The sequence below is a fragment of the Mobula birostris genome, chromosome 22 (genome assembly GCF_030028105.1).
Source record: "Mobula birostris isolate sMobBir1 chromosome 22, sMobBir1.hap1, whole genome shotgun sequence".
NCBI lineage: Eukaryota > Metazoa > Chordata > Chondrichthyes > Myliobatiformes > Myliobatidae > Mobula > Mobula birostris.
In genome coordinates, this window is record NC_092391.1 from 4,886,677 (window position 1) to 4,902,189 (window position 15,513).

Here is a 15,513-nt window from a genome sequence, read left to right on the forward strand (position 1 = left end):
AATGTTCCAGTTCTTGTAGCTATCTTACCGGGTGTGCACTTGTCTTCTTGGTAATCACACACTAGGACTTCCTGTCCAACTTCGAAGATCCTTGCTGATTCACTTGGCAACTGGCTAAAATATTTATTCTGCACTTCCCTCTCGTAGATGTGGTTTCAGGAGGTCTATGTGAGATCTCAGGTTTTGCTCATGAACAGCATTGCAGGTGTTTGATTTGTCATCACATGAACAGAGTTCCAATACACAAAAAGGAAGTTGTCCACCTTGTGCTGTAGAGAAATGCCCTCCTTGTCCATCGCTTTAATTGATTTCTTGAAGCTTTGGATAAACCTTTCAGCTGGGTGGTGAGGAGCTGACTTGAAATGTCTGATGCCATTTTTCCTCACTCTTAACTCTTCTGATGTGTATTATGTCCGTTGTCACTCATAATTTGTTCTGGCAAGCCATTTCTGGTGAAGATGGTCCTCAGTGTGGAACTAGTCTTTTCTGATGTGGTTGACTTCAAGGGTATGACCTCCAGCCACTTTGAATGAGTATTGACAACAATCAGAAATATGGAGTCCATGAATAGCCCAGCAAAGTTAATATGTACTTTTTGCTTAGTGATGATGGGCACTCCCATGGGTGTAACAGTGCCTGTGGGGGTGCATTTTGAACTTTTTGGCACCCTGAACAGCTTTTGGCCAAGTCTTCAATCTGCTTATCTATTCCCGGCTACCACACGTAGCGCCAGATGAGACTCTTCATCTTGACTGTATCCAGGTGTCCCTCATGCAGATTCTCCTACACACTGGTGCGTAGTTTAGAGGAAACCACAACACGAGATCCACCCATCAGCTTTCTTTGACACACTGACACTCTGGAAACATAGGGTTACCATGAGCTGGCTTTCCTTGCATTGTGATGTCATAGATTCTTGACAATGTTGGGTCATTTCTTTTTTCTCTTTGTAGTTCAGAATTTTTTTTACCGGGAATTGGTCCACCAATGCTATGTGGAACACCTCTGCTGGGTCATAGTATGAAGACTTCCCTTTTTCAGTTGCTGATAGTGGAAGACGTGACAATACATCAGCGTTGCTGTGTTGTTTGGTACCTTTGAACTCTATGTCATAAGAGTGGGCTCCTAGACTGGGTAGCAGTCATCACTGGAATTCCCTTCCTGGATTGAAAATGGACACAAAGGGTTGGCGATCTGTCACTAGCATAAACTTTTATCCGTAGAGGTAGTGGTGGAACTTCTTTATTCCCCATATCAGACCAAGGGCCTCTCAGTCGATCTGTGCATAGTTGTGTTCTGTGCTCATGAATGATCTTGAACAAACACAATCGATCATTCAGATCCATCTTTCATAGCATATGACAAAATGGCACTATTGCCATAAGGGGATGCATCACACATCAGTCTGATGGGTAGGGATGGGTCAATTTCCCCCGGGATCAATAAAGTATGACTATGACTATAATGGAAGAGCAGTTCATCAGATGTTATTAATCTCTTTGTTCTTTGATTGCTCTTTCACATCTTTCTGGCCATTCCCACTTTGCTCCTGTCTGTAACTGTGCATTACAGTGGATGCAGCACTGTAGCAATGTTTGGTAGTGGTTTACAAGGCCCAAGTATGACCTGAGTTGAAACACATTTTCCAGTTTGGGTGCCTGTAGCACTGCTTCAGTCTTCCCTTGTGACTCATGTAAGCCATGCTTGTCAATGACTTGTCCATAATATGAGATCTCATTCTTGAAAAACTCACATTTTTCTCTTTATGCGTGGACCATACTCACTCAACCTGCTAAGCACTTTACCGAGGTTCTGGAGATGCTCTTCATCAATCTCACCAGTCACAATGATGTCATCAAGGTTACATTGTGTTCCTGGGACATCCTGGTGCACTTGGTCCATTGCCCTTTGCCAAATTACTGAAGCTGATGCGACTCAAAGACCAGTTGATTAAATGAGAACAGTCCCTTGTGAGTTTGATTGTGAGGAACTTCCTACCTGCCTCCTCAATCTCCATTTGCAGATAGGCTTGTGACAAGTCATTTTTTGTAAACCTCTCCCCACTTGCCAAAGATGCAAAAATGTCTTTTATTCATGACAGTTCGCAGCACTGGGTTGATGTTCACTTTGAAATCCCCACTTACACAAACAGCTCCAGCCTTCCCTTTCTTGATCACCAGGACAATGGGCATGACCCAACCGCTTCACTCAATTTTGGAGGGAATTCCAAACACCTCTAAACTCTGAAGTTCTCTGTCCACATTAGGACGTAATGCGCAAGGCACTGGATCCCCTTTATAGAATCTTGGTGTTGCTGCTTCATTCAATTCAATTCTGGTCTTTATGCCTTTGAGTTTACCAATCCCCTTCTCAAACACCTTCTCATCAGCATTAAGCGGCTGTGCCAGTCTCTGGTCAGTGCTACCATTTGGGCTGCAGTTGCCTCTTGATGGCACACTGAGAGCTTTGATTTGTGTGCCAGACTAGTTAGATTTTTCTCAACTATTCACGTCTGAAATGTGCTGGCCCTCCACTTTTCAACACATAAAGCTTTAACTGCTGTGTTTGGCCTCCATATGTCACATTCACTTTCAGTTTTCCTTTGGGAGACACTTCTTCACCTGTGTGGGTCTTCACCATCACTGAGGTCTTCTCTAATGGTACCTTAGAAAACAGTCTGTTGTAGTCAGCCTCTCAAATTGTAGACAAAGCCAACCCTGTATTCAGCTTCATTTTTAGTTTTACACCAGTCACATCTATTATGATCTATATTATTCTGTGATCTGCTTTAGTAATACTATGCAGTTCTAGGCATGACAGCTCACCTTTTTTAGACTCTTGTGCTGTCTGATTTTGTTTAACATTTGGTCACTTTATGCATTTGTTTAGTTTTGTGTTTGAAACCTTTCATTTGGTGTGGTTTTTCTCTTCAGTTGTGCCAGACATCCCACCGTGCAAGAACCCTTTTCAGGGAGGTAGCTCCATCAATTTGCAGGAGACTCCTGGAACTTCCGGGAGAGGTGGGATGTCTGCAACAGAGTAGTTCCTTATCAGATAGCCAGCTAGTTTAAATAACTTTAGCTATGCTTTAATGAATGAATGACACCTGTTAAACTCACCTCAACATGTCTTTTACAGTCTTAACCCACCATGGGCAATAGAAAAATCACTGTTGCAAACAGTGCAGCGAGCAACACAGTCATTATTTTTGACTCCTACTAGGCAGGGGTGCACTTTAGGGTAGCCTGGGGTGACGTTCATTTTATATTTTCTTTTTTTGGAACATATCTCTCTCTCTCTCTCTCTCACTCACTCACTCATCGATTTCCGGGACATTGTATATAATTTGCGGGCATCAGGGAGTCACTATCAATATGCAGGAGACTCCTGGAGTTTCCGGGAGAGGTGGGGTGTCTGGTTGACCTTGTCTCTGACACTTCCTGCAAACTTTTACTTTGAACTAACAGTCATTTGCATCATGGGAGGATTTGCCACATTGATAACATTTCTGGCTTTTTGCACCATTCAGGGACATTTTGTGGATTTCACATTCCGAACTCTTTTTCTGTTATTCTGCTGCATTCTTTGCTACAGTCTCTAATGATCTTGCAATGGTCAATGCCCATTCTAAGGTTAGTTCTCTTTCTAACTCTTTTGAGTGCTTTGACTATCCATGCCACATACAAGCCTGTCCCTTAGCGCAGGGGTCCCCAACCTTTTTTGCACCACGGACCGATTTAATATTGACAATATTCTTGCGGACTGGCCGACCGGTGGGGGGTGGGGTGTTCAAGTAGGGTTAAACTCACCTCAACATGTCTTTTACAGTTAGGGTTGCCAACTTTCTCACTCCCAAATAAGGGACAAAACTAGCAGTCAAATACGGGACACGTGTTTACCCCGAGAAAGACTACCATAACCATGAAGCCTTGCACGGGCACCTGTGTGCGCATGCGTGACGTGAGCTTATGTGATGTGTGCATGCGCGTATGTGCCAAGCTTTCTCCCCCCACAAATCGGTTTTGGCTTAATCTTCCCGACTACACTGTACGTACATTTTTTCTACTTTATATAGGCTGTGTATTTATCATATCATTCCTGCTTTTACTATATGTTAGTGTTATTTTAGGTTTTGTGTGTTATTTGGTATGATTTGGTAGGTTATTTTTTGGGACTGGGAACGCTCAAAAATTTTTCCCATATAAATTAATGGTAATTGCTTCTTCTCTTTACGCCATTTCAGCACAAACGGTTTCATAGGAGCGCTCTACCTAAGCGGGGGAAATACGGGACCAATTTTGCCCAATATATGGGATGTCCCGGCGAATACGGGACAGTTGGCAACCCTATGTTCAAGTTCAACGGTGCGTGACAGGGAATGAGGAAAGGTGCAGCTAACTCATATCGTTTCCTCGCGGCCCAGTAGCACATGCTTTGCGGCCCGGTGCCTTAGGCATCAGGAAATCCATCAATCAAGTCATATCTATCTGTCAAAGTTTGCACAGTTCTGCAATGTATTCAGAAATGCTTTCATCCTTTGGCTCCTTTTGTGAAATCTATATCTCTCAGCTACCAGCAGTTTAGGGCTCAAGTGATTTTGTAACATTGCAACAATTTCATCAAACATCTTGCTTGCTGGCTTTTCAGAGGTTACTAGGTTATGTAAGAGCCTGAGTTTTAGCACTCATTAAGCTAAAAAGCATGGCAGCTTTCTTCTTCTCATTCACATCATTCACCTTACAATACAGTTCAACCCTCTCGACATACGACTCCAGCCTTCATTAGCACTGTTAAATTCATCAACTTTCCCGACTAAAGCCATTGCCACATTATTAACTTTGCTAGTTGTGCATCTTTCACAGTGTACTGTGCAGTTACTCACGCATTCCTTTGTTAGTGTCCATGATGGCCTTCTCCGTACTGTTTAACTCTTTCCCCTTGCTGTCTCGTCTCATAACTGTAAGTACAGTTGGTGATATTCTCGTCACCAATTTGTTGGGTCAGTTAAATAAAAGCACTCAGATGAGAGGTGGCTTCAACTTGTGTATTCAGATTGCAGAGAGAGAGAGAGAGCACAGATCAATACGTATGCGTAGACAAAAGATCAGTGCGCATAGGAAAGTTATCAGTCCATACGTAATTGCTCTAAAAGAAATAGATCCATAGATTACACTGTCAACCTCCAATTTAAATATACTCATGACTTGGCTTCCACAGCCATCTGTGACGATGAATTCCACAGATTCACCACCCTCAGGCTAAAGAAATTCCTCTTTATTTCTGTTCTAAAGGGACACCCTTGTATTCTGAAACTGTGCCCTCTGGTCCTATACCTCCCCCCCCCCCCCCCTGCCCATTATAGGAAACATCCTTTCCACATCCTCTATCTAGGCCTCTCAATATTCAATAGGTTTCAGTTTCAATTTCCCTCCCCTCCCCTTATATTTTAAACAAAGTTTTTGGGACACCACAGTAGTGTAGCGGTTAGTGCAACGTTATTGCAGCATAGGGCGTTGGAGTTCAATTCCAGCATCCTCTAAGAAAGTTTGTATGTCTTTCCCATGTGCATGTGGGTTTCCTCCAGGTACTGCAGTTTCCTCTGACAAACTGATTAGCAGGTTAATTGGTCATTGTAAATTGCCCCGTGGTAAGGCTAGGGTTAAATAGGTGGGTTGCTGGGCCGTGTGGCTCATTGGGCCAGAAGGGCCTGTTCTGCACTGTGTAAATAAAATAAAGAAAAACAAGCCAGCTGATTTATGACTAATAACCAGATTCATTATGCTTCACTGTGAAGGATTTCGGGATGTCCATGCATGAATGCACTAATTATTACTGTAATCCAAACATTGCTTTGTTCTCTAGAGACTTTGTACAAAATGGAGTGACTCCTAGCACTTTAAACATTCTGTTTAGATCGGTATCTTTGGAAATTTTGGTAGGAGAGGTTTGGCTTGTCCTGCCAAAGTCAAGTCTGTGTAGTTGTTGAGATAACATATTCCCATCACAACTGTTGCTGAGTGTGCATCATTGTTTTGCTTTTGTTTGGCTATGTTATTGCCACCATCACCCCTCCTCTTGCACTGAAGAAAAGTTCTTTTAAACTCGGCACACTCCCAAACCAACGCTTTTCAAGATTGTTTAATGTCATTTCCAGTACACAAGTGTAAAGAAGAATGAAATATTGTTACTCTGGATCCGGTGCAGCACAAAAAACACAATAAGATGAAGAACACAATAACAATTTAAAAAGAACCCAATACATTGATTGTATATTCATAAAGTGATGTTAGGCACAGGACTCTGACAGGAAATGATAAAGTAGTGGTGGTTGGGGGTGTGGAGGGGTGGGTTAGTGGGTGGAGGTGTTGATCAACCTTACTGCTTGGGGAAAGTAACTTTTTGAGTCTGCTGGTCCTGGCGTAGATGCTACGTAGCCTCCTCCCTGATGGGAGAGGGACAAACGGTATCTTGAAGTGCTATTGTCAATGATAGAAATTGGGAGCAGGAGACGGCCTCTCAACCCTGTTCCAATATTTAATCAATTCCTTGCTATTCTGACTAACGTCACCTTTGTATTCTCATCCACACGCAATGCACTTTCACATTGTTTACCAAGAGAAGGCTCTGCCTTCAAACTATTTAAAGAATCCACTTTCATTGCCTTTTCAGGAAAAGAGTTCCAAAGATTTGCAACTATCTGCAATGGAAAATAAAACTATTTGTTTTAACCATCTTAAATGAGTAATTCTTTATTTTTTTTAGAAGTGACGCCCTGGTTTTAGATTCTTCCACAAGAGGAAACATTCTCTTCACATCCAAATCAGAAGCAGGTTTAATATCACTGGTATATGTCATGAAATTTGTTGTTCTGCAGCAGCAGTACAGTGCACCATAAAAGATTCAGCCCCCTTGGGAGTTCTCATGTTTTATTTTTTAACTACATTGAATCACAGAAGATTTAATTTGACTTTTTTTGGACACAACAAACAGAAAAAGACTTTTGTGTCAAAGTGAAAACAGTTCTTTATAATCTAAATTAATTACAAATATAAAACACAAAATAATTGATTGCATAAGTACTGGGACATGACTGAGAAGTGCGTGGACGTCAGCCAGTGAGAACAGCGAGAAGAGTTTAAAAGGAGACACCTTATAGAGTGGGCGACAGAGTAGAGGGAGACAGAGTAGAAGGGCTTTGGCTCAACGGTGCTTCGGCGTTAACGGGTCGAGGTGAGGTAGGTTGCCTGAGTAGAAAACAGACAGGAAGAATGTGTATGAGGCCGGTTTTCTGTGATTGGTGACTCCAGCCTACCGGTCGGCCATACCTGCACCAGGTGCGTTGAGCTGCATTTCTGTAGGGATCATGTTAGGGAACTGGAGATGCAGCTCAATGACCTTCGTCTGGTCAGGCGGAGTGAGGAGGTGACAGAGAGGAGCGAAAGGCAGGTAGTCACACCGGGACCTGGGGAGGCAGATAAGTGGGTAACAGGAGAGGGAAGGGCAGGAGTCAGAGGCGAGAGAGTATCCCTGTGGCTGTACCCCTTTGAGTACTGTTGGGGGGGATGGCCTACCTGGGGGAAGCAACAGTAACCGTGCCTCTGGCACAGAGTCTGGCCCTGTGGCTCAGAAGGGTAGGGAAAGGAAGAGGATGGCAGCAGTGATAGGGGACTCTATAGTTAGGGAGTCAGACAGGCGATTCTGTGGATGCAGGAAAGAAACGTGGATCATAGTTTGCCTCCCAGGTGACAGGGTTCGGGATGCTTCTGATCGCGTCCACGATATCTTGAAGTGGGAAGGTGAACAGCCAGAGGTCGTTGTACATATTGGTACCAACGACATAGGCAGGAAAAGGGAGGAGGTTCTGAAAACAGACTATAGGGAGTTTAGAAGGAAGTTGAGAAGCAGGACCTCAAAGGTAGTCATCTCGGGATTACTGCCTGTACCACGTGACAGTGAGTATAGGAATAGAGTGAGGTGGAGGATAAATGCGTGGCTGAGGAATTGGAGCAGGGGGCAGGGATTCAGATTTCGGAATCATTGGGACCTCTTTTGGGGCAGGTGTGACCTGTACAAAAAGGACTTGAATCCCAGGGGGACCAATATCCTGGCAGGGAGGTTTGCTAAGGCTATTGGGGAGAGTTTAAACTAGGATTGCTGGGGGTTGGGAACCAAACTGAAGGGATGGAGGAAGAGGCAGTTGGCTCACAAATAGAGAAAGCTTGGAGACAGTTCGAGAGGGAGGATAGGCAGGTGATAGAGAAGGGACGCGCTCAGACCGATGGTTTGAGATGCGTCTATTTTAATGCAAGGAGTATTATGAACAAAGCAGATGAGCTTAGAGCGTGGATCAGTACTTGGAGCTATGATGTTGTGGCCATTACAGAGATTTGGATGGGTCAGGGGCAGGAATGGTTACTTCGAGTGTTTCAGAAAGGACAGGGAGGGAGGCAAAAGAGGTGGAGGCGTGGCAATGTTGACCAGAGATAGTGTCACGGCTGCAGAAAAGGAGGAAGACATGAAAGGATTGTGTACGGAGTCTCTGTGGGTGGAAGTTAGGAACAGGAAGGGGTCAATAACCCTACTGGGTGTTTTTTTATAGACCACCCAATAGTAACAGGGACATTGAGGAGCAGATAGGGAGATAGATTCTGGAAAGGTGTAATAATAACAGGGTTGTTGTGGTGGGAGATTTTAACTAGCCAAGTATCGATTGGCATGTCCCTAGAGCAAGGGGTTTAGATGAGGTGGAGTTTGTTAGGTGTGTTCAAGAAGGTTTCTTGACACAATATGTAGATAAGCCTACAAGAGGAGTGGTTGTACTTGATCTGGTATTGGGAAATGAACCTGCTTGGGCGTCAGGTCTCTCAGTGGGAGAGCATTTTGGAGATAGTGATCACAATTCTATCTCTTTAACCTTAGCATTGGAGAGAGATAGGAACAGGCGAGTTAGGAAAGCGTTTAATTGGAGTAAGGGGAAATATGAGGCTATCAGACAGGAATTTGGAAGCATAAATTGGAAATAGATGTTCTCAGGGAAATGTATGGAAGAAATGTGGCAAATGTTGAAGGGATATTAGTGTGGGGTTCTGCATAGGTACGTTCCAATGAGACAGAGAAAGGATGGTAAGGTATAGGAACCGTGGTGTACAAAGGCTGTTGTAAATCTAGTCAAGAAGAGAAGAAGAGCCTACGAAAGGTTCAAAAAGCTAGGTAATGATAAAGAGCTAAAAGATTATAAGGCTAGCAGGAAGGAGCTCAAAAAAGAAATTAGGAGAGCCAGAAGGGGCCATGAGAGGGCCTTGGTGGACAGGATTAAGGAAAACTCCAAGTTATTTCACAAGTATGTTAAGAGCAAGATAAGACGTGAGAGAATAGGACCAATCAAGTGTGACAGTGAAAAAGTGTGTATGGAACTGGAGGAGATAGCAGAGGTACTTAATGAGTATTTTGCTTCAGTATTCACTACAGAAAAGGATCTTAGCGATTGTCGGGATGACTTACAGCCCACTGAAAAGCTTGAGCACATAGATATTAAGAAAGAAGATGTGCAGGAGCTTTTGGAAAGCATCAAGTTGGATAAGTCACCAGGACCGGATGAGATGTACCCCAGGCTACTGTGGGAGGCGAGGGAAGAGACTGCTGAGTCTCTGGTGATGATCTTTGCATCATCAATGGGGACGGGAGAGGTTCCTGAGGATTGGAAGGTTACGGATGTTGTTCCATTATTTAAGAAAGGGCATAGAGATAGCCCAGGAAGTTGATAGAGAAGATCGTGAGAGGCAGGAATTATGAACATTTGGAGAGGCGTAATATGATTAAGAATAGTCAGCATAGCTTTGTCAAAGGCAGGTTGTGCCTTACGAGCCTGATTGAATTTTTTGATGATGTGACTAAACACATTGATGAAGGTAGAACAGTAGATGTAGTGTATATGGATTTCAGCAAGGCATTTGACAAGGTACCCCATGCAAGGCTTATTGAGAAAGTAAGGAGTCATGGGATAAAAGGGGACATTGCTTTGTGGATCCAGAACTGGCTTGCCCACAGAAGGCAAAGAGTGGTTGTAGACAGGTCATATTCTGCATGGAGGTCGGTGACCAGTGGTGTGCCTCAGGGATCTATTCTGGAACCCCTACTCTTCGTGATTTTTTTATAAATGACCTGGATGAGGAAGTGGAGGGATGGGTTAGTAAATTTGTTAATGACACAAAGGTTTGGGGTGTTGTAGATAGTGTGGAGAGCTGTCAGAGGTAGGTCAAATATGATGGCAGAATATAGTATTAATGGAAAGACTCTTGGCAGTGTGGAGGATCAGAGGGATCTTGGGGTCCGAGTCCATAGGACGCTCAAAGCTGCTGTGCAGGTTCACTCTGTGGTTAAGAAAGCATACGGTGCATTGGCCTTCAACAATTGTGGGAATGAGTTTAAGAGCCGAGAGGTAATATTGCAGCTATATAGGACCCTGGTCAGACCCCACTTGGAGTACTGTGCTCAGTTCTGGTCGCCTCACTACAGGAAGGATGTGGAAACCATAGAAAGGGTGCAGAGGAGATTTACAAGGATGTTGCCTGGATTGGGAGCTTGCCTTATGAGAATAGGTTGAGTGAACTTGGCCTTTTCTCCTTGGAGCAACGGAGGATGAGAGGTGACCTGACAGAGGTGGATAAGATGATGAGAGACATTGATCGTGTGGATAGTCAGAGGCTTTTTTTTCCCAGGGCTGAAATGGCTAGCATGGGAGGGCATAGTTTAAGGTGCTTGGAAGTAGGTACAGAGGAGATGTCGGGGTAAGTTTTTTATGCAGAGAGTGGTGTGAGCGTGGAATGGGCTGCCGGCAATGGTGGTGGAGGCAGAAACGATAGGGTCTTTTAAGAGACTCCTGGATTGGTATATGGAGCTTAGAAAAATAGAGGGGTATGGGTAACCCTTGGTAATTTCTAAGGTAAGGACATGTTCGGCACAGCTTTGTGGGCCAAAGGGCCTGTATTGTGCTGTAGGTTTTCTATGTTTCTATGATACTGATTCACCAGCAGTTGGAGTTTCCAGATACAAGTGCCCTTTTACCACAATCACTTGGAACACCTTGACTGCACACAGGTCTCCAAAAACAGATCTCCATTTAAATAATTATGTGATTTTTAAAAGCAATTGGCTGCACCAGTAATGATTTGCTGTGTCATTTTAAAGGGGAAGTGATGAATATTTATGCAATCAATTATTTTGTGTTTTATAATTAATTTGGATCACTTCGTAGAGATCCGTTTTCACTTTGACATCAAAGAGCCTTTTTCTGTTGATCAGTGTCAAAAAATGCCAAATTAAATTCAGTGTTGTAAAACAAGAAAACATGAGACTTCCAAGGGAGGTGGTGAATACTTTCTTCGGCTCTAACTACACATACACAAATAAGTAAAAAAAAATAGGTAGTGTATATGTGTTCATTTTCTATTCAGAAATCTGATGGCAGAGGGTAAGAAGCTGTTTTTGAAATGTTGACTGGGTGTCTCCTTGATTGTGGCAATGAGAAGAGGGCATGCCCTGGGAGATGGGGTCCTTAATGACGGATGCTGCCTTCTTGAGTCATCACCTTTCGAAGGTGTCCTCAGTGTTTGGGAAGCTAGTGCCCGTGATGGAGCTGGCTGAGTTTACAATCCTCTGCACCTTTTCCCAATCCTGTGCAGTGCCCTCTCCATATCAGATGATGATGCAACCAGTTAGAATGCTCTCCACAGTACACCTATAGAAATTTGCAGGAGTCTTTGGTGATGTACCAAACCTCCTCAAACTCCTAAAGAAGTTTAGAAAATTAATACATAAATATGAATCATTCCATATATAACTTATTTAGTGTTGGATTCAGATGCTATTCAACAAATATAACACAGGTCATGAATAGTATGTAGCAACTCTCTCTGCCTCTGAAGAGCTTGTCTCTTTGAGGCATCACCTCTGGAAGATGTTCTCAATGCAGGGGTGGACACAATGGAGTCCTGTAAGAATCTTTCATCTTCCATTCGAATCCTCCTAAGCTACAGGGTAAACCACTATATTATCCTATGTTACTGTGAGACGGCCAAATTGTATATAGCAAGCTCCCATCAGCAACAGGTAATTATGGCTGATGGTTTGTTGAGATAGACAGAATAGACTGGATTAGCTTTATTTGTCACACGCCCATTGAAATTTACAGTGAAATGCATCGTTTGTGTCAACAATCAAAACGGTCTGAGAATGTTCTGGGGGCAGCTTACAAGTATTGCCATGTTTTCGGCACCAACGTGACCTGCCCACAGCTCACTGACCCTAGCGGGTACATCTTTGGAATGTAGAAGGAAATCAACACAGTGACAAATTCCTCACAGACAGCCGCAGGAACTGAAGTCTGATCGGTGGTGCTGAAAGCGTTATGCTAGTCGGTATGTGAGGGAAGGCCCCTGCACGTACAGAGAGAGACCTGTTCCAAAGAGCAGGGTGACCTGAGCTGGAGAATGCTCAAAGGTTGTGATTAAAGAACAATGAACCAGTTACAGTCACAGGATGCTGTTGAATCCTCTTTTTCACTCAGATCCCCAGGGCCTGATGGTCTGCACCCCAGGGTACTTAAGGAGGTGGCTCTAGAAATCGTGGATGCATTGGTAATCATTTTCCAATGTTCTATAGATTCAGGATCAGTTCCTGCGGATTGGAGGGTAGCTAATGTTATCCCACTTTTTAAGAAAGGAGGGAGAGAGAAAACAGGCAATTATAGACCAGTTAGCCTGACATCAATGGTGGGGAAGATGCTGGAGTCAATTATAAAAGATGAAATAGCGGCACATTTGGAAAGCAGTAACAGGATAAGTCTGAGTCAGCATGGATTTACAAAGGGGAAATCATGCTTGACTAATCTTCTGGAATATTTTGAGAACGTAACTATGAAAACGGACATGGGAAAGCCAGTGGATGTAGTATACCTGGACTTTCAGAAAGCCTTTAAGGTCCCACATAGGAGGCTAGTGTGCAAAATTAGAGCAAATGGTATTGGGGGTAAGGTACTGACATGGATAGAAAATTGGTTGGCAGACAGGAAACAAAGAGTTGGGATTAATGGGTCCTTTTCAGAATGGCAGGCAGTGACTAGTGGGGTACCGCAGGGTTCAGTGATGGGACCGCAGCTATTTATAATATACATTAATGATTTAGATGAAGGGATTAAAAGTAACATTAGCAAATTTGGAGATGACACAAAGCTGGGTGGCAGTGTGAAATGTGAGGAGAATGCAAGATGACCTGGACAGGTTGGGTGAGTGGGCAGATGCAGTTTAATATGGATAAATGTGAGGTTATCCACTTTGGTGGCAAGAACAGGAAGGCAGATTATTATCTAAATAGAGTCAAGTTAGGAAAAGGGGAAGCACAATGAGGTCTAGGTGTTTTTGTACATCAGTCACTGAAAGCAAGCATGCAGGTACAGCAGGCAGTGAAGAAAGCTAGTGGCATGTTGGCCTTCATAACAAGGGGAGTTGAGTATCGGAGCAAAGAGGTGATTCTTCAGCTGTACAGGGCCCTGGTGAGACCACACCTGGAGTATTGTGTGCAGTTTTGGTCTCCAAATTTGAGGAAGGACATTCTTGCTGTTGAGGGAGTGCAGCGTAGGTTCACAAGGTTAATTCCCGGGATGGCGGGACTGTCATATGTTGAAAGGTTGGAGCAACTGGGCTTGTATACACTGGAATTTAGAAGGATGAGAGGGGATCTGATTGAAACATATAAGATTATTAAGGGATTGGACAGGCTAGAGGCAGGAAGCATGTTCCCAATGTTGAGGAGTCCAGAACCAGAGGCCACAGTTTAAGAATAAGGGGTAGACCATTTAGAACGGAGTTGAGGAAAAACTTTTTCACACAGAGGGTTGTGGTTCTGTGGAATGCTCTGCCTCAGAAGGCAGTGGAGGCCAATTCTCTGGATTCTTTCAAGAAAGAGTTAGATAGAGCTCTTAATGATAGCAGAGTCAAGGGATATGGGGAGAAGGCAGGAAAAGGGTACTGATTGTGGATGATCAGCCGTGATCACAGTGAATGGTGGTGCTGGCTCGAAGGACTGAATGGCCTACTCCTGCACCAATTGTCTATTGTCTCATTTTAAACAGAGTTCTTGTATTGGTACAGAAAAAAAGCAAAGAATTTCTTATGAATTTTAAGAGGACAGAAAAATGCAACAGTAACAGCCACAGACCCTTCCTCCAGACAGAAATACCAGGGGCATAATTTTAAGGTGATTGGATGAGAGTATAAGGGGGATGTCAGAGATGGGTATTTTTAACTCAGGAGTGCATGGAACACCCTGCCAGGGTGGTGATAGAGACAGATACATTAGGGACATTTAAGAGACTCTTCGATAGACACATGGATGGTAGAAAAATGGAGGGTTATGTGGGAGATTGACCTTAGAGTAGGTTAAGTAGTCAGCTGGGCCTGTATTGTACTGTTCTCTACTATGTTCCCTGCTGATCAATTCACTTTTTTTGCCCAAATCTAATTTTAAATAATTTCCTTACACTGGGGCTGAAAAACATCTACTAGGAAAGAATTGCTTCTGAAGAGGACAGAAAAATGCAATAGTAGTGTATTTACGAAGTGCCTGTAATCCAGTAAAACACGAAATGTTCTTCACAAGATCTTTGGTAAATAGATTTTGACACTGAGCGACAGCTTGGAGAAATCAGAAACTTTAGTGTCATACAATTCAGCACAGAGTTTCGGGGTGGGAATTGCTGAAGTCTGGCGTTTCAGAGCCCAAGGACACATTGTCGATGGTGGAGTGATTATAACCAGCCATGGGGTGCCACGGGCTGGAGGAGATGGCAGGGGCAGGACATAGAAGCACCCTCACAAAATGCTGGAGGAACTCAGCAGGCCAGGCAACATCAACGGAGAGGAATAAACAGTCAGAATCTCGGGCAGAGACACTTTATCAGGACTGGAAAGGAAAGAGGAAGAAGCTTGAATAAGGAGGTGGGGGAAGGGGTAGGAGTACAAGCTGGCAGGTGAGGGGTGAGACCAGGTGAGGGGGTGAGACCAGGTGAGGGGGGAGGCAGAAAGACACTGGAAGAATTTGAAAGCTCTGCTGAATATTTTAAAACAGAGGCATTGCATAAGCACAGCATCAGCATTTTTTAGTCCGATTTGTGGTTTAACATGAGGGGAGGGGATAAATTGCCTGCGGAAGTGTGGTCGGAGGTTAATCACCAATTTCATCTGTCATTAGTCATTACAAGCCTAGATAAGTGTAATTGGAGTTGAGTTGGGCAACTGTGGAGTCCAACTGCAGACTATTATTCCTCTCCTTACATTAATGGCAGTTAAATTTTATTGTAACTGAAGTGCTTCAGTAAGATCGATCTCTGTCTCTCTCTCTCTCTCTGTCTTTGTCTCTGTCTGTCTGTCTGTCTCTCTTTTTTTAAACTACATTGTAACAAAGTGAAGCCTTTTTGCAAAATTTTTGTTCCAGTGATTTGATAAATAAATAGGCGGT